Source organism: Ceratotherium simum, chromosome 2 (genome assembly GCF_057802395.1).
Source record: "Ceratotherium simum simum isolate JZ-2026a chromosome 2, ASM5780239v1, whole genome shotgun sequence".
Lineage (NCBI taxonomy): Eukaryota > Metazoa > Chordata > Mammalia > Perissodactyla > Rhinocerotidae > Ceratotherium > Ceratotherium simum.
Genome location: NC_141901.1, coordinates 69526798 through 69546641, shown reverse-complemented (window position 1 = coordinate 69546641; position 19844 = coordinate 69526798). Strand labels below are relative to the sequence as shown.

The 19844-nt window shown below is 41.1% G+C and overlaps 1 protein-coding gene across 7 annotated transcripts in view; it reads left to right on the top strand.

Annotated features, from left to right (window-relative positions):
- The window catches only part of TLCD4 (TLC domain containing 4), a 102662-nt gene that overhangs the window by 20642 nt on the left and 62176 nt on the right, over positions 1-19844 (top strand). Inside the window, exon 1 of one of the 7 annotated variants that reach the window (XM_087447010.1) lies at positions 10150-10479. The exons of 2 other annotated variants lie outside the window; for them this stretch is intronic. The gene's annotated coding sequence lies outside the window, so the exon portion shown is untranslated. Of the gene's footprint in view, positions 1-10149; positions 10480-10503; positions 10938-14593; positions 14734-16850; positions 16890-16923; positions 17585-19844 lie in introns of those variants that run through there. 4 more of the 7 variants (XM_014780131.2, XM_087447049.1, XM_087447042.1 and 1 more) reach the window with 4 other exon arrangements.

The following is a 19844-nucleotide window of genomic DNA, read 5'->3' as shown; positions in this document are numbered from 1 at the left end:
GTCACTGTACAAATGTATCCTTTTACCCCTTTAACCCTCCCACCTCCTCCCTAACCCTCTGGTAACCAGCAACCTATTCTCTGTGTCTATGTGTTTGTTTGTTGTCATTGTTGCTGTTTTTTATCTTCCACATATGAGTGAAATCATACGGTATTTGGCTTTCTCCATCCGACTTATATTACTTAGCATAATGCCCTCAAAATCCATCCATGTTGTCACGAATGGCCAGATTTCATCATTTTTCATGGCTGAGTAGTATTCCAATGTATATATATACCACATCTTCTTTATCCATTCACCCATTGATGGGTACTTAAGTTGTTTGCAAGTCTTGGCTATTGTGAATAATGCTGCAATGAACATAGGGGTGCATATATCTTTTTGAATTAATGTTTTTGTGTTCTTTGGATAAATACCCAGAAGTGGAATAGCTGGGTCATATTAGTTCTATTCTTAATTTTTTGAGCAATCTCCATACTGTTTTCCCTGGCTGCTGCACCAGTTTACATTCCCACCAGCAACGTGTGAGAATTCCCTTTTCTCCACATCGTCTCGAACACTTATTTCTTGTCTTTTTAATAATAGCCATTCTGACAGATGTGAGGTGATATCTCATTGTAGTTTTGATTTGCATTTCCCTGATATTAGTGATGTTGAACATCTTTTCATGTTCCTGTTGGCCAGCTATATATCCTCTTTAGAAAAATGTCTATTCAGATCCTCTGCCCATTTTTAATTAGGTTGTTTGTTTTCCAGTTGTTGAGTTATATGAATTTTTTATATATTTTGGATATTAACTTCTTATCAGATAGCTTATGCTTTTTTTAGTCTGATGTAGTCCCATTTGTTTATTTTTTCTTTTGTTTCCCTTGCCTGAGGAGACATGATATCAAAAAGATGCTGCTAAGGCTAATGTCGAAGAGTGTACTGCCTATACTTTCTTCTAGGAGTTTTATGGTTTCAGGTCTTACATTCAAGTCTTTAATCCATTTTGAGTTAGTTTTTGTGTATGGTGTAAGGTAGTGGTCTACCTTCACTCTTTTGCATGTGGCTATCCAGTTTTCCCAACACCATTTATTGAAGCGACTTTCCTTTCTCTGTTGTATGTTCTTGGCTCCTTTGTTGAAAATTAGCTGTCCATAGATGTCTGAGTTTATTTCCAGGCTCTTGATTCTGTTGCAGCATATACATTTTCTATATAAATAATAATTTTAAATGTCATTCTTCATGCCTCTAACTTCTCATATAGAGTATCTAAAACAGGAACTTGAGTTAGTGATAGACATGATTTAAATGTATGGGGTGGGTTGATTATAGTAATACCGTTGCACAAACAGTAGTTGTAATGACATTAGGAGATCAATTTGATTGGGACATACAAGGGAGATAATATGTTTGTATATTAAAAAAATACTACCATGAAAATTGCTTTTTTTGTTTTTAGTTATTTTTAGGATTGTTCATATGACCAGTGCATGTGAACATATGACCAGTGAAGTAGTTGATTTATATCACTATAAAAATTTCATTCTTTTGGAATTGAATATATTTCGCAGAGGATGGGGGTGGGGCAGGAGATGTTTATACTAAGGAACATTTCTATATTCTAAAATTGTATTTAGCTATAAGGTTTATGAAAACTACTTATAAATAATTCAAATATCAACTTTATTTTTTAAAAAACACATTTGTTCATAGGAATAGGATAAGGAACATGTTTGTTCCGATTTTTATCATATTGATGTATGGGTTCTTCATGTTTCAAAACAGTAAGCACGAATTTTAATATGTTGGTAAACAATGATGCTCTAATGTTATCCAGTTAAGGTCTATCTGCTTTGTTAACAAGGTGTTTGGGATCTAGATTAAAAAGAAAAAAGATATAGCTTCATAAACTTGCCACTTTTTCTCAAATGATGATGGGTAGAGCCAATTGGAAGAGAATGTAGTGAGAGGTGAATGCTCCAAAGTCAGAAAGTAGTGGGAAAATAGAATAACCATCTGTTTATGGGATGAGGTTGGTTAATTTTAATTTGCATATCTTTTATGAATGAGGGCCATTTATAATGTGCAAAGGTCATTTTTATATTTCTTTTTCTGTGACTTTTCTGTTAATGTCTTCTATTTTTCTCTTGAGTGGCTAATCTTTTTCTTCTTGATTTCTGGAAGCGTCTTATATATTAAGGAGTTTAGCCCTTTACCTGTGATTTGAGTGCCAGATTTTTTCCCCCCCCAGTTTGTAACTTGTTTGTCAACTTTGCTTATGTTATGATTTTTTGCCTTGGGGTAGTTTTTTATTTTTAATTAGTTATATTTATTAATATTTTATGTCTTCTAGACTTTGAGTCATAGTTAGAAAGGCCTTTCCATTCCAAGGTAAGAAGAGAATTTACCCATATTTTCTTGTAGTACATCTGTGTGTTCATATTTTTCACTTAAATATTTGATCCATTTGGGATTTATCCTAGTATACAATATGAGATATAGATTTAACTTTATTTTTTCCAGATGTTATTCATTTATTAAAAAGTCCATCTTTTCCCACTGATTTGAAATGCTACTTATTTGGGTCTATTTCTGTACTTTCTATTCAATTCCATTAGTCATTCCTATGGCAATCCCCAAGTGTATTGTTACTGAGGTCCTGTAGTATTTTTTTTTATAAAGTGAGTTTTATTTATTTATTTATTTTAATTTTTAAAATTTATTTATTTATTTATTTTTCCCCCAAAGCCCCAGTAGATAGTTGTATGTCATAGTTGCACATCCTTCTAGTTGCTGTATGTGGGACACGGCCTCAGCATGGCCGGAGAAGCGGTGCTTCGGTGCGCGCCCAGCATCGAACCCGGGCCGCCAGCAGCGGAGCGTGCGCACTCAAGCGCTAAGCCACGGGGCCGGCCCATTATTTATTTTATTATTATCTTTTTTTGAGGAAGATTGTCCCTGCGCTAACATCTATCACCAATCCTCCTCTTTTTCTTTTTTCTTCCCAAAGCCCCAGTACATAGTTGTATATCATAGTTGTAGAGTTGTAGCTCTTCTACATGGGACACCGCCTCAACATGGCTTGATGAGCGGTAAGTAGGTCTGCATCCAGGATCTGAACTGGTGAACACTGGGCCGCTGGGGTGGAATGCCCAAACTTACTCACTATGCCACCAGGCCAGTCCCTGTAGTATTTTTTAATATATAGAAAGCTATTCTTCCTTTATAAAAGAGTTTTTCTGATTATTCTTTTTCTTTTTTTTCCATATGAACTTTAGAATCAGCTTGTCCTATTCCAGAAAATAGCCTCTTGTTATTTTCTTTGCGATTGCAATAAATTTAAAAATTAAAATTTAGGGAGAATTGATATGTGTTGATTTTTCCTATCTAAGAACATAGTCTATCTTTTCATTTGTTCAAGTCTACTTTTGGGTCATGTAGGAATGTTTTAAAATTTTCCTCACGTAAATTTTGTATATTCCTTGTTAAATTTATTTCTAGACACTTTTTATTTTTTGCTGCAATTAGTGGAGTTTTTTCTTTATTTCTAAGGAGGTATTATGTGTCTGTGTGACAAATATATGTGAGTATATATATACACACATAAATACATATATGTATATATGTGTGTATATAAATATATGTGTATATATAATATATATACACTATATTGTACATATAATATATATAACAATTATATTTTATATTGTATATATACTATATATAAATATACACATATTTACACATATATGTATATACATACATAAAAATATTTTATGAATTTAGATGCAATGTATTTATATATATTTATATTTATATGTATATACTATATATGTGTATATGTATATGTCTGTATATACATATAAATATTTATATATGCAATATATACATATATATTTATATATACATATATTTATATATACATATATTTATATACATATATATACACACATATCTATAAATATATATACTTATATACACACATACACATACATATATATACTTAATTTTCTATTGTTTATATATTTTTTCAGTTGATTTTCTTGGGTTTTCCAGGTATCTAATCATATGACCTACAAATAATGACAACTTCATAATCTTTTTTCCCGTAGTTATATCTTTACTTTCTCTTTCTCACTAGTTCCCTTGACTGATACTTCCAGTACAACGGTATTAGCTGTGGGAGAGTGGGCACCCCACTTGTCCTCCTCTTGACCTGAGCAGGAATCCTCCAGTGTTTCCCCATTAAATCTGAAACTGGCTTTGAATATTAAAATTAATATTATTAATTAATTAATCAAAAAATTAATATTAAAACTGGTTATTAATATTAAAATTAATTTCTAGCTAGATATTACTACTTTGCTTTATCTGGGTAACTGAACATTTGGGCCAACAGTAAGGTGCATAAATGTCCAACAGTAAGAGATTGGTTAAATACATTATGATTCATCCATTGACTAGAATAGTCTGAGCAATTACAAAATAATATGCACTGTTTTAATCCTTTTTGTTGTTCCAAAAATCCTAAAGTATATGCAAGTATGAATGTAAAAGTGTCTGGAAGGATATTCAACAAGCTGATCTAAAAGTTATAAACATGTAAACTAGTGATTGGTAACCTCAGTTTCAACTAATTTATAAAATTAAAAAAATCATGAAAATATTTTGGCATAATTAAAAAATAATTTAGAAATTTAAGAAAAATATGTCCTGAGCTGGCCCTGATAGCCTAGTGGTTAAAGTTTGAACCACACCACTCATTTGTCAGTAGCCATGCTGTGGCGGTGGCTCACATAGAAGAACTAGAAGGACTTACAACTAGAATATACAACTATGTACTTGGGCTTTGGGGAGGAAAAAAAGAGGAAGATTGGCAACAGATGGTAGCTCAGGGCAAATCTTTCCCAGCAAGGAAAAAAAAAAGAAAATATAAAACTGTATACGCAGGCTAGCAGTTAAAAAAAAAATAGATCCATGTTCTTCTCCTTCCTCTGTTCTGGATCCCTTTCAGTTTTTTAAAAGTTTTTTGTTTGTCACTTATTCTTTGCAAAGTTGCACTAAAACGATAATGTAGAAAGGGGTTTACAAGATATAAGGCACAAGGAAAAAGAAAACAGGAGAAAAGGCTACAGCAGATAAGAGATTTCAATAAATTTTGAAAGCCAAAAGTTGGATGGAGTAGAGATAATTGACTTAGCAAAGTAGAAGAGGGACTACCAAAGTGTTTGGAGGAGCCTTAGCACTTGGAGGTGCAGTGTACCATGGAAGGCAGGACGGAGGCATAAGCCTAAAGAAGGGGGACTGCCCTAAAGTTGTTTACAAAGCTCTGGACCGCTGGGTCCCTTCCCCACTTCATACAGCCAACCTGTTCTCATGCATTCCACCCCAACCATACCACCACCAACATGATCTGTCTATAAAGTATGATGTTTCTGCTCTGGAGAAGGGAATTTATCTATTTATTTACTTATTGGTGAGGAAGATTCACCCTGAGCTAACATTTGTTGCCAATCTTCCTCTTTTTTTTGCTTGAGGAAGATTAGTCCTTAGCTAACATCCGTGCCAATGTTTTTATATTTTGTATGTGGGTCACTGCCACAGCATGGCTTGATGAGCGGTATACGTCCATGCCTGGTATCCAAACCCACGAACCCAGGCCGCCAAAGTGGAGCACACTGAACTTCATCACTACACCATGGGGCTGGCCCCAGGAGTTTGTTTGTTTGTTTGTTTGTTTGTTTATTTATTTATTTTTGTGGGGAAGATCAGCCCTGTGCTAACATCTGCCAATCCTCTTCTTTTTTTGCTGAGGAAGAGTGGCCCTGGGCTAACATCTGTGCCCGTCTTCCTCCACTTTATATGGGATGCCACCACAGCATGGCTTGCCAACCGGTGTGTTGGTGCATGCCCGGGATCTGAATCGGTGCGCACTCCGGCTGCCTCAGCGGAATGCGCACACTTAACTGCTTGTGCCACCAGGCTGGCCCTCCCCAGGAGTTTATTTTTTGATGGAGCATTCCCATAACAAAATAATCAGAGAATGGAAGAAAAATATGTTTGAAATAGAAACTTCAGTGGAAGCTTGTAAGATAAAGTTAAGTAATTCTCCTGGTCTAGGATTTCTCAGTCTTGGCATGATTGACATTTGAGGCTGCAAATTCTTTTTTGTGGGAGATTATAAGATGGTTAGCAGCATACCTGGCTTCTACTCACTAGATGCCAGTGCATGCCCCTTTTTCCTGTGGTGACAACCAAAAATATCAGAAGACATTGCCCAATGGCTGGGGTGGGGAGAGTCAATTGAGAATCTCTGTCTCAGACAATTGAAAAGAAAGATGTAGAGATGATCAATAGGATAAAAGGACAATAAATCTAGAGAATAACATAGAAGTCTCAACATCCCACTAACAAGAGTTCACAAAAAGAACACAGAGAAAATGGGAGGGAGGAAATTAGCAAAGAAATAATAAAAGAAAAAATTTGCAGATAAGATCAAAAGAACCCTGGAGTGTCCAGCACAATCAATGAAAAATGACCCATTTGAAGGCACATCATTGTGAACTTTCAGACTACTAGAGATGATGGGAAGATTCTAGAAAGAAAAACAGTTTGGCTACAAAGGAATGGGAACTCGAAAGACATTAGACATTTCAGTGGCAACAGTGGAAGTAAAAGACAGTGGAACAATGCTTTTAAAATGCTGAGGGAAAATGATTTCAACTTATCCAAACTATCAATCAAGAATGAGAATAGAGGGGCCAGCCTGGTGGCGTAGTGGTTAAGTTCACACGCTCTGCTTCGGTGGCCCGGGGTTGGTGGGTTCGGATCCCAGGTGTGGACCTATGCACCGCTTATCAAGCCATGCTGTGGCAGGCGTCCCACATCTAAAGTAGAGGAAGATGGGTACAGATTTTAGCCCAGGGCCAATCTTCCTCAGCAAAAAGAGGAGGATTGGCAACAGATGTTAGCTCAGGGCTAATCTTCCTCAGCAAAGGAAAAAAAAAGAATGAGAATAGAAAAAACACATTTTCAGAGGTGCAAGCACTCAAAATTTACTTCTATGCACCGCCTCTGAGTAAGCTACTAGAGTCTGTGCTTCAGCAAAATAAGAGTGTAGACTAAAAATTGTGTGTTTGAGTATTGGAAGACAGTCTTGATGGGCATTTGATAGATATATTTGAAGCACTTGGATAAAATTCATGTTAGATACATTAAAAAAAGGTGAGAAAGCAAGGCAATTATTAACTCCAGGGAGAAGAGGACATTTTCAAGAAAAGCATTATCATGGCACTTTAACTTGATTCAGCAATGCACTATATTTACATTGTCAGGATGATATAAACCCTAGTTATTGATTTGCACAAAAGTTGTGATGTGGCTGTTAGAAGGAAGGGTGAGGTCAAAGTGGTGGTGGTGGTGTGTGTAAAAGAGCTAAATTCTTAAATGCCATAATAAGAAATCAACAAATAATGTCTAAAACTGAAAATGAAGAAACACTGGTGTAAGCATATCACTTAGGAAATGAAGAACACCTAACAGGACTATGTGGAACGGGGAGTGAAGCTAGGTGGGGAGAAGTTGGTCAGGGGACTGACGGGACTCATGGGTGTTTTTTGTTATAGGCCTTTAAGAACCATTTGAATTTTCACTTATATGTATTAGTTTCATTAAAAATAAAAATGCAAACAAAAGCAATACATATATATTATAGGGAAAAAAAATCACATAAAATACGATAAGCAAAAAGAACACAAAAGACATAGAATCTCACCGACCCAGAGATAACTACTGTGAATATCCTGGAACGGTTTCTTCTTGAAAAATTCTGAAAAACAAACTAAATACTCCAAAAGCCTTACAAAAAATTCTTGGTACACTAAAACTACCAATAAAGGAGAAAGTAGTGCCTGGGGTTATTCATTTTTGACTAAATTAACCCTTCTGATCAAAATGTTTGGTGTCATTTTGGTTATATCTTCACGAACGGAGCAGAGTTGGAGAACTGAAGCAGTTTTCCAAAATATTTTTGTTCTAATTATGTTGTTATTTTAGAAAGAAGCAGCGTTTAGTCTCAGTTTTCCAAACAATTGGCTCTATTTAGAAGTTTAGGAATTTTTGGAAACAGAAATTCATCAGGAAAATTTGTCTCAAAAGAATTTTTGTATTTTTTTCTCTTTTAAAGTGTGAATTAATAATTTCATTTCTCTGAAGAGTTTCTTTGAATTGTTTCAATGAACAGAAATATAAAAAGTGCAATTCAGCTTTGATACCTCATATTTAAAATGCAGTAAAACTTCAGATAGTAAATACAGAATTTGGGGGAACTGTCCTTGGAAAAGAAGTATTAGTAAACAAAGTTAGGAATAATTAGAGATTTAAATGTGAATAATGAAATGGATATTTTTAAAGAAATTAGGCTGCATTAAAATTTTGAGGAAAAATATGCAGTATATCCTTCTACTTCCTAAGGTCGTTGGGTTTCAATTAGTTTAAATGTTTCAAAATTCAACTGATACTTGCTGAATTCTTTTCATAACTCAGGCTTTGTCCTTCGTGTGTTCACTTACTTGCTCTGTATAATCTCAAAAAATCCTGCACATTTGATGATGCATTTGTAAAGGTCTAATATGAAGGAATATAGTGGGGGCATAGAGTATAGTGGAATTCTAAGGATTTACTTGGCCTTGGCTACTGCTGTGGTGTTAGAGAATTTGCATATCAAAGATAATGATGGTGCATTTATCAGGAAAAAACAGAATAACTATCAGCCACTGGAGACAAGCATAGGAGAGAGTCTGGAGGAGGTAGTCTTGATGCAGAGTTCTGAGATAACGTGTGCAATCTGTACTCTTGCAGAGCTGATCCCACAGGTGTGCACATACAACCATCCTGCCCATGGAGAGTGATGAAACAGCTAAATGAGTGCATAAGGCAGGTATGGGGCAAACCAAAGTTGTCAAGGACTATGCACACTGTGAAGCAGCTATGATGGAGCAGGTTGTGGTCAAAGGGCACTGGTACCCTGGTATGTCCTGCAAGTCTTTGGGAGAAAAAGGGGAACATGCACTTGGGGGCCTGCAGGATCTTCCTCCCTGCTTGACTGCAGGGCAGGTTTCTGTCCCAGTAGGGTGGAATAGGTTTTGTCTTTTCTAAGTCAGTCCGAGGTCCATTTGCCAAGACTGTGGTCTTCAGAGGTTAACTGTGAATTATTATCCCCATTTTACAGATGAAGAAATTGAGCCTCTGTGAAGTTCAGTAAGTTAAAGTGTGTGTTTGTGTGCATGTATATATCAGGTAAAAGTTGTTAGCTCTATCGATAGACATTTCTTACAAATAATTGTACTACGTTATTTGGTGTGTGTTTACTAATTAATTACTCTAGATTTTACCTTTTTCCAAAAAAGGATTTGTGATTGCTTTTTGCAAGTTATAACAGCCTAAATGTACCTTTTCGTTACTTTGTTTTATTCAGAACAGTTCTATCTTGTTGATCCAGAACACTTGGAAGTTTTTGAGGCTAATATTTATCAGGTCAGAAGAGCTATTTAACGGCAAACGCGATGCTCTGGGCAACCGGGAATTCTCAGCACCAAAAATTCAAATCCTACTTCCCCACCCTGACAGCAGAGGGGCTCCAGAGGTAGGTGGGGTGCTGGTGCACTCCCGAGGGTGCTTTTCAGGGATTCCGGAGGACGCTTCTCCGAGAGAACGTGTCTCTTCTACGCCCCTTACCCAGTTTGGAATGCACCTGTAGCCCCAAGCAAGAACAGGGCGGGACTCGACTTTGGCCAAGTCAAGCGTGGCAGGAAAATTCAGCAGTTGCCCTTTCATCTCCTTTTTGACGATCAAACCATGTGCTTAATTTACGCAGAATTTGGGTATATAAGGCAGACTGTAAACTCATAATCTGAAAAGAATTCTGGTTGTGTGGAGAGCCCAGGTACTGACCGCTGCGGAAGCAGACTCAGACCGTTCTTCCCACTTGCTAGTTTTGTTACTTGCTTTGGTAAGCCGAGGGACAGCACGCTCTGTCTCTGGTGAGGTGTGCTCTTCCAGGATTCCACGGCAGCCCGCCTCGGTGTTCCCGTTTTTGAGCCCTTTCCGGGACCCAAATTCCAGCACCCGCAAGTCAGCCCAACAGTTGGGCCTCGGGGCCCCTCCCACTCTGGCCGGGGGTCGTTGCTGCCAGGAGCCGGAGCGGGAGCCGAAGCCGGAGCCCGAGCGGCCGCGGCCCCTTTAAGGAGCCGCTCTGCGGTAACCCGAGCCCGCAGTCCGGGCGGGCGCGGCGGTAGCTGTAGCCTCCGTGACTGCTCCTCCAAGCGGCTCGGAGCCCGCGGCTCCCCTGGCTCCCGCTGGGCATCTCGCGGGGCGTCTCTGGCCGGCGCCAGCCCTCGGGCGGGCCGGATGACCAGGCGCCTGTAAGCACCCGCCGCCCTCTCCCGGCCCGGCGCGGCCGCCGCCCGCGCGCGAGTCGCCCGGGACCCGGCACAGGTGACGCCGTTTGGCGAGGGTTCGGTAGGAGGGCGGGCTCGCTCTGCCCCGCGCTCCCCGGCGCCGCCGAGCGCAGCCCGCAGGCAGGGGCGCCGCGGCTGCCCGCCCCCGGCCTAGCGCGGCCGAGGCTCCGGCGCCCGGAGGCGGGTGGGCGTCCCGAGCGCGGGCGCGGCCGGGGGCTCCGGGGCGGCTCCGGCAGGTGTGCGCGGCCGGCGCAGCATCGTCCCGGCCCGGCGGGCTCCGGCGCCGCTCGGGGCGCAGACGGCGTCCCGGGGCCCGCGGCCCCCGCGCCGCCCAGACGCCCCGCGTTCCACTCGCGTTTCCCTGGCTGCGCGATTCCGGCTGCTGGGTCTGCCTGGCGGTGTCTCCCGGGTCTCGGCTCACAGCGGTGGGGGCTGTGGGCATCTGGGGACAGCTTTCTTGTTAGAGGCCGGCACGCAGTCAGGTGCATCAAGTGGGTAAGTCTCCCCTTCTCCCATCTCCTCCCTGCTAAATAAAACAAGAAGCGGTTATTTACCCTTGCAGTTCTCAAGTGGGTCCCATTTTTAGCCACCGACTGCTGAAGAGTCTAGTGGGAGAGGGATTGGGCGCAGAGTCAGAGGGAGAAATTGGTTTCTATTTCCAGCGCTACCATTGTAACCCCGGGCAAGTTTATTAAACTAAGTGCCTCGGTTTACCCCGCCATGAAATGGCATCTGCAATGCTAGCATTTTCCCAGGACGGGAGGAAAACCGCTATGAAAGCGTTTTGAGTTGACTAGGTTCATTAAACTGGCCACTGTTGCTGGCCAGTTTTGTCTTAGTGGGACACATCTGAGTGTTAATGTGGTGCACGTTTTTATATGAAATTATAAAATTGTTCTTAAAAAGTAATCTTTGCTAATGTTTAAATGAATCCGATACCAGTTTAGAGACAAGATGGAAGAGTTTGTGTGGATGTTAGGAGCTGATGTGTGCAGTAGGAAAATGGAGTTGAGGAAAATGGATCTCGGATTGTGTGTTTTAAGTGAGATACTGCTGTAGGTTGGAATGCAGCTTCATCTTTGTGTAGCCAGTTAAGGTCACAGGTAGAGAATCCCAGTTCCCTTTTAGCCGTGCTATATATGAAGTAGAGACTTTTTTCCCTTGTTTATCTTTTCCTTAAACTGTATGGGTGAAACTAAATTAGAAAAGCGTTCTCCACGGGGTGGGCCTGTGGCGTAGGGGTTAAGTGTGCGTGCTTCACTGCTGGTGGCCTGGGTTCGGATCCCCGGGGGCGCACCGATGCACTGCTTGTCAGGCCATGCTGTGGCGGCGTCCCATATAAAGTGGAGGAAGATGGGCAGGGTGTTAGCTCAGGGCCAGTCTTCCTCAGCAAAAAAGAGGAGGATTGGCATGGATGTTAGCTCAGGGCTGATATTCCTCACAAAAAAAAAAAAAAAAAAAAAAGAAAAGTGTACTCCTGCCTCTCTTGAAGACTGGAAAGAATGGCTTGAAGAACCATGGATTTTAGTTTATTTGCCATCCTGCCTCCTGGGCCATCAGATGATCTCGAGGGAAGTATATTTGAAGATGCTTCTTTCTTTCCTACCCCTGCAGCTGCTTTTGCCACAACCTCCCTCCAGGGATCAAATCCTTACTGAGTGATCCTGCCTGAGTTTGACCTGTCTACCTGCCTTACACCCAGCTGCTCAGGCAGTCATGATTATTTACACTATGAGCTTTCCGTTCCTATTCCTTTCATGCCGAGCCTTCTTCACCTCCTTGGAAAGAATAATGGCTCTTTGCAACTTAAAGCCGTATACTTGGAGGTGCCTAGGAATGGCAGTGGTCAAGGGGCTGAAGCATTATAGCCAACTCCAAAGCTGGGTCTTCTGAATAGACCCTGGAGTATGGAAGCAGAGTTGGCCTGTCTTTTCCTTTATTTTCTGAAATCTCCATTGGTGAGAGAGTCATCTGATTACCAAGGTAAACGGAGGCCTTGGGAGCAGGGAGCCATCAGAAATCTAACTCAGTGCTAGACCGATTATGGGCATTCCCAGCAGAGGAGTGAGGAGGAGGAAGTGGTGACTTGGGAGGGGATGGAGTGCCCTCCCAATAACCGGATGACCAGTGAGGTGGTAAAGGAGCCCTGGATTCCCGACTGGGATGTGGGGAAAGGGCCAGGTGGCAGAAAGGGACTGGTGGAGCTGCGAGGCAAATTCTGGAATGTGCCCTAGGTGTGACCTCCCCTTCTCCCCTTTTCCTTTTAAGAGTGTTTCTTGCCCCTCACAGCCTGGTATGGATATCCTACAGTTCTCAGACCTGTTCACTCACCTCCCTTGGTGCTCTAAAGGAGGCCTGGCATTGATGTTCCTCCCTCAAAGCTCACCTTCCATGTATGAGAGGAAACTGAGCAGTTTACTGCATAAGGAACCTTCAGAGCTCAGTGTCTCCCTGCACCCTTCTTCTCAAATTAATGTCCCATATCCTACAGATTAAGGATTGATTTAGCTTCAATATCTCTTGGAAGGTTAAAACGTGGGATACTCAGTTTGGCTGAGAAAAGTAAACTGAACAGTCTACAGGAAGATACAGAAAACTAGTTTTTCTGTAGAGGAAGATAATGAATTAATTGTCTGGGTGAGAATTGTGGGCAATTGGACAAGGGAGGGCAGGACTGGGGGTGGAGTTGTGCTGGACAGCTTGTGCCCTTGTCCTTGAGAGAGGAAAGGATGCCACCAAGCTCATACAGTCACCTTGTTGTGCTTTCCCTCTTTCCATTTGCCTTGTGCGAGGAAGAAGAGAGCAGTATGGAGGTGGAGTGACCATCTGTTCTCAAGGATGGGAAACAGCTTTAACTCAACATTAGGGGTGAGCTGTATTCCCCTGGCATTGGTATCAGACACTGGGTGTGTTACACCAGAGGAAACGTTACATCAGGAAAGTGAGTTAATTTTCTAAGGAAATCTAAGGTATTTCAAGAGTGACTTTGGTGTTTTTTCTTGTTGGGGATGAAAGAATGGAGTCCTGCTTCTCTGAGGTTTGTTATTCACAGTAAGACAGCTGGATCTGCTGCATTCAGATCCCAGACCTGAAAAGAAGGCAGGAATAGCAAAGGATGTTTTTTTTTGCTCAGAACATTGGTCTGTTCAAGGAGAAGACAATCCTGTGGATACATGAGAAGGAGCTTGTGAATCACTGTAAAAGGCCAAGCAAGGTTGGTGAAAACAGCCAATGAAGAAGACAGCAGGAAGTGTGTTCAGAGCTTGAGCCAGCGTGAGGAAAGGAGCCGCTGAGCAGTGGGACCAGTAGCGGGGGGCGGGGGGGGGGGGTCTGGCTAGCTGGACAAGTGTTTGTCTAAAGCAGTGTTTCAAATATTTTTGGATTACAATACAGTACAAAGTGCATTTTTACATTGAGATGCAGGACATAAGTAAGTATATGTGTCTCTGAAACAGGTTTCATGAAACAATACTTACCCTTACTGTATATATTCTATTTTCTGTTTCTATTTCTACTCTGTTTCTATTTCTATTCTGTTCTGAAAAACTTATCACAGTCCACTATTTGGAAACCATTTGTCTAATGGATGGAAAAACAGGTTGCAGTGGAGCAGGCTGGGCATTGGAGGTGGAGATGCTGGAGGAGGTGGAAGGGGGAGCATATACTTGATTGGGAGATATCTGGATTCTGTTGGTGGGGACAGAAGGGAGTGGGGGAGCTCATCTGGTGTCTGATGGGTGCAGGACTCACATTAATGAAAGGCAGCTGGATGGGCAGGTGCAGAAAGGGGACTCCCTACTAGTTCTATCCACTTCAAAGCAAACAGTTGGTTCTGAGGGAAGGGGAAGTGTGGAAGGAGTCAATTTAGACTTGAAAGCAGTGTCTTTAGAGCAGTAGATTTTTCTCTGCAGGTTAAATAAGAAGACAAATGGATCCAGAACAAATTGGGTGATGGATTTAGGCCATGTCCACTTTCGCCAGCTGTATAGGGAGCAGAGGGGCTCTAGTGCAGAGTGGGTGGATAGGAGGCTCCCATCTCCCCTTCCAGCTTTGAGAAGTTCGTGCAGAAGAAGTGGATGGAATGTGTTGTTTCAAAATCCCATTTGCTGATCAAACTCGTTAGGAAGTTGGCTGCTTGCCTCACAGAGAATTGGAAAAGTATTCTCATTACATTTTATAAAAGGGTTAGATTATCAAGACTTCCTTAGACATCTATTTCGAGATCTACAATCAAACTGGAATCATCATTCATAGCCTTTGGGATTGCCAAAAAAGCTTCTTGGAGAAGTAGGTGAGGCAGCACCCAGCATCCTTGAGCTAATTCCAGTATCTGTGTCCTGAAGTGCAGCATCTATCTGCAGCCCCTTGATTTCCTTTTCATAACAATTAACATCTGACTCCAACACCTAGCACCCTCACCACCAGGCAAGTGCAACCAAGCCTGGACAAATAGTGGGCAGGTTCACCCAGTTGCTTGGTTACTGCTTGCTGTTATCATCCACATTCTGACCTATTTGGATCCTCCTTTTGACCCATCCCTGCCTTGTGTGATTTTTTTCAGTGTTTGACTTGACCTCTCCTCAGCTGTCTGGTATCTACCTAATGCTTTCAACCCTGGGTTCTCGGATGTTATCTCTGAGCCTCAGACTTATGGTGTCCACCTGACTATTCCCGTGGAGCCGGTGTTTGGATCCCAGCCTGGGCTGTGTTGGTGTCCACTGTATCCTGCCATGGCCAACCTAGAAATAACTCTACATCGATGGGTTTATACGTTGGTTTTGATTTAACTTTTAAATTTTGGGGACATGGAGAAACTATCTTGGTCAAGTTAATTTAATTAGCTTTCTCTGAAGAGGCTTAATAAAAACCTTTAAAAAGTACCTTTAGAAGGCATAGAAAACTTCTCCCTATTTGGTATGTATTTATTTAGTGGAAGAGGAGGAGGAAGGACATTTGATGAAAAGTTTAGAACAAATTTAAAAGCCCCCTTTACAAAGAGTTACATTTTAGGGACATAATTCCCCAAACTAGTCTTGCTCAATTAACATGTTTTTCTCTAATGCATGTAAAAATATTGAGACAATTATGAATTAAATGCTTTATAATTTGTTACATGCTATTTTAAGGACTTAGAAAGACTACAGCTGTGTTCCAATTGAGAAAGGTTCTTTGCCTTTTCATATTTTTAAAACCTGTATGAGTGTTACCAAACAATCAATTTCTTACATATTTTACGGAGGAATCGAGGGCAAGATAAAGGCTATGGGGTGGGAGTCAAGTTGCACTGAAGGGAAGGCCTAGCCACTTGGAGCAAAGGCAGCATGTTGGGCGTATCCCAGCTCAGTATCTCCGAACCAAACTCTTAAGACATTAGGCATTTGGAGGACTTGAGAATGCTGTATAGCCTCAAGTCCCCAAACCTTTACTTCAGGGTTTTTTTTTTTTTTTAATTATAGAGGTGAAACCTTCTCATTATATAAAACATTGCAAACAACTAATAGTCAAGAGAGGGAAAGTTCACTCTCCTTTCCCCAACTCCCACCTCCCCTGGTTTCACTCCCAAACACAACCAGTTATCAATTTTGGGGATATAGCTCTCCAGAATTTTTTCTCTACAAATGCCCAAACGTGCGTAGTTATGTATTTATGAAAAATTTATCACTTTGCAGCCTGCTTTTTTTTCCCCACTCCGTAGTATGTGGTGCACATTCTTTTGTATCACCTTGTTCATTTAAATGTCTGTATCACCTGTGATAGTGTAGCTATATCAATGTATTTAACCGTTTCCTTATCATTGGGCCTTAAGGTTGCTTCTAATAATACTGCAATAAACACTCTTGTACATACATCCTTTCACCCCCAATGAATTTGTTTTAAGGATAAAAGATAAAATCATTTGTACACTGCTTATTTTATAATTCAGATAACATAGTGCTATCACAATTTACATATTCTACCATTTAATTCCCCAAATATTCATTCAGCAGTAAAAGTGTAGTGCTAGACACTATAGGGATTTCAAAGTGGGGCAGTGCCAGCCCTTGCTGACAAGACCTCACTGTTGAGAGTAGGGGGATTAGGCATACACACTGACTGTAATTTCTTTGGCTTTATTTATACCCTACCTTGTTCCAAAAATGACTTGGGAAGATGCATACAATATGACATAAAGTAAATTTAGGATAAGAAAGAAAAATAAGTCAAATGAAAATGAGATGGAGGTATGAGTGAGGTTCATTAGTGTACTTTAAACTCCTGTTCTCTTCTTCCTGGAAGTTCTGGCTATGGGCTTTCTAGCAGCCTAGCACAAGAGGCAAACAACCCATAACAAGCCTCAAGTTGTTCAAAAGAGAAACCAAATCACAGAAGCCTATCTATTTCTGATTCTAGGAAGTGAGAGAAATCTCTCCTTTGGATTTTCATCAAGAAAACACTGCGTTTGTGACGGTCAGTATTCTCAGCCACATTCCCAGTATCATACAGTAAAACCAAGTGACCTTGCTTTGTGATGCCATTTCAGATCATGTTCCTCAGTGCTAGCCAGGGTGTCATGCCTTGGCCCTGCTCAGTGAAAGGTCATGAGGGTGAGTTGTAAATTCATGGGTTTAATCCAGAAATAGCTTTAAGAAGACCTAAAGTGATACGTGACCATTGAAAACAGCAATCTGATATTGTTCCTGGACAATTTTTTCTACAAGGTAGTACAGAATATATAATTTTAGTGGAATTTCTGTGGGTAGAACCCATTTGCCTAAGAATAATAGGCTTGCAACTTAGAAAGAAGCGAGAATGTTTTAGATGGTGTTAATGTATTAGAACTATAACAATGACTAAACAAAATGTTTTTTTAAAAAGAAAAAGAACAAAACTCTGTACTTTGTCCTTGCAGGAAGGATGGTATTTGTTTACATTGATCAACTCCACAAGTTAGAAAGGATGAGAACCACCATGCCAAGAAGTCTTAAGAGCGTGTCCAAGCTTAAAATGATTAATAGGTTGTAGGGTGTGAGAGTGTTACCAGGATTTAGAGATCTACACGTTGGGGCAGCTTGATCCTGTTTCATAAAGCTGGGAAAATTTGACTCTCGTGAGCCACCTGGAGCTGAACTTTTATGACCACATTCACTTAAGTCTTGCCTCAGGTACATTGCCCCAAACAATTCTTTATTACCAGGTCTATGGGCCAAGCTTAGGTACTTTTTTATAGGACCTACCCTGAATTTAAACATGAGGTTTGTAGTAAATGTTAAACTTGAGGTTACCTGAAGCCACATCTGATTTGTTTTGCACATCACCTCACTAGCCTGTGAAATGGTTCAAGGAAACACCTGAGGTTGGTAGTAAATGGTAAACTTGAGGTTACCTGAAGCCACATCTGATTTGTTTTGCACATCACCTCACTAGCCTGTGAAATGGTTCAAGGAAACATGTCACTGCATTTAGATTTTTTGGCTACCTGATAGTATCAAACCAGATACTGAATCAGGTAGATAAGTACCTGTTTGTTATAAAATAGTGCACTTAGAATCAGTTTGAGGTAATGGCAATTGTCTGGAAGGAGGTCAGAAGAGAAACCACTCTCAAAGTACCTTGGTAGAATTTTAAGTAGCCCTTAGGTAACAGGATAAGAGGTCACCTAGAGAATTTAGAAATTCCTTAACTGTCTTCTCATTTAAGCCACCAAATTCCCCAGTCAGATCATAGGTATAGACCAGCTGCAGGGCCACTGGGCCAAGGTTAAAAGGAGGGGACATGATCCCATTGCTTCAAATACAGAATATCCTATCACTCTATGACTTGGTGCCATCGGAGAGATAGGTGTAACATTTCCTGGTTAGGAAAGAGTGGTAACAAGCATTATCCTTTATTGAGTGGTGTTTTGATCTATTGCTGAATAGCAAACCATCCCCAAACCTAGTGGCTTAAAACAATGATTTATATTTCTCATGATTCTGTGGGTGGCTGGGCAGTTCCTCTGCTGATTATAGGGTCACTCACATGGCTGCATTCAACTGGAGGGTCAGCTGGGCTGGGAGATTCAAGATGGCTTGCCAGCATGGCTGGTGGTTGGTACTGAGTGTTGCCTGTTGCAACAGGCCTCAGTTCTCCCTGTGGCCTCTCATCCTCCAGTAGACTAGACAGGTTTCTGTATGTGGCAGTCTTAGGGCAACTTTCCAAGAGAGTAAAAGGCAGATGCTCAAGGTCTTTGAGGCCTATGTAGGCTCCAGAATGCTCACAGCCTGTCTTCTGTATTCTGTTTGTCACCAGTGACAAGGCCAGCCCAGATTCACGGGGGCAGAGACCTAATCTCCACCTCTGGATGACAGGAGTGACAATGTCACACTGCAAAGGAATTTATGGACGTTAAATGATTTACCACATGTGGCTACATGTGCTGAGCACTGTGCTAGGTGCATTTAACTTGTCTCTTTTAAGCCACATGACCGTCTTGCAATGTAAGCATTCTTATCCCTGTTTCATATGACGTGCAGGTCAGAGAGGTCATATTCTTGCCCAAGGCCACTTGATAAATATTGGGACTAGGATTTGATTCTAGGTCTCTCTCTAGCTGAATCGAATTCGTCTTAACAACTGAACAGGTGGTTGAAACTTGCTAAATTGTTCTTCAGCTCCTCTCACCCATTTAATACTGTCTCCTATTTCCTGTGGGGAGCAGGAAAGAGAGAACTGGAAGGTGAGCAGGCAAAACCCTACCTCAGCCACTTCCCTGCATCCTAAGGACTTTCCTAGGGGTAATCAGATCCACAATTTGGAGGTGAGAAAGACCTCCCTGTCTCCTTAGGTTCTGACTTCCTAGGTTGCTTGGCAGGTGTCCCAATGATTCCTTTAAAAAAAGGACAAAATATATTTGGAAAAATCTTGCTCTGTCCAGCTTTTCCTTGATTTCACAGTGTTGGCAGAAAGCCAAGAGATTTCCCAAGCCAAGAGGTTCTTCTGTGATCCCTCTAGGAAGGAAGGAGCAGGGATATGGAAATAAGTACATCAGAAGCTGAGTAGAAGTTGGCTGCAGAACCTCATTCCTCTTCCCCCGAGTCTCCACCTGGCAATGCAGTGCCACCTGGCCCCTGCTTCAGCCTGGGGGCCCCTTGCTCACACAGACCCCTTCTAAGTCTTGGGGAGTGTGTTGTATGTGAAATGTTGGTTTCTTTAAAGATGGGCCCTCAACTTGTATAAGCTTCCAAATCCTTACTTTTTATTTGTGTCAGCTACTATTAGTGTGACTTTCCAATTACTATTGTCTCCTGGCTTAAGGCATTCTGGTTTATCCAAAATCCAGTGACTGTCATTGGATTTACAGGTTTAAAAAACAAAGACTTCTTTATAAAAGTTTTAAGTGGGATGAGATGCTAGGAAGCAACATTTATCAAGTAAATAAAATGT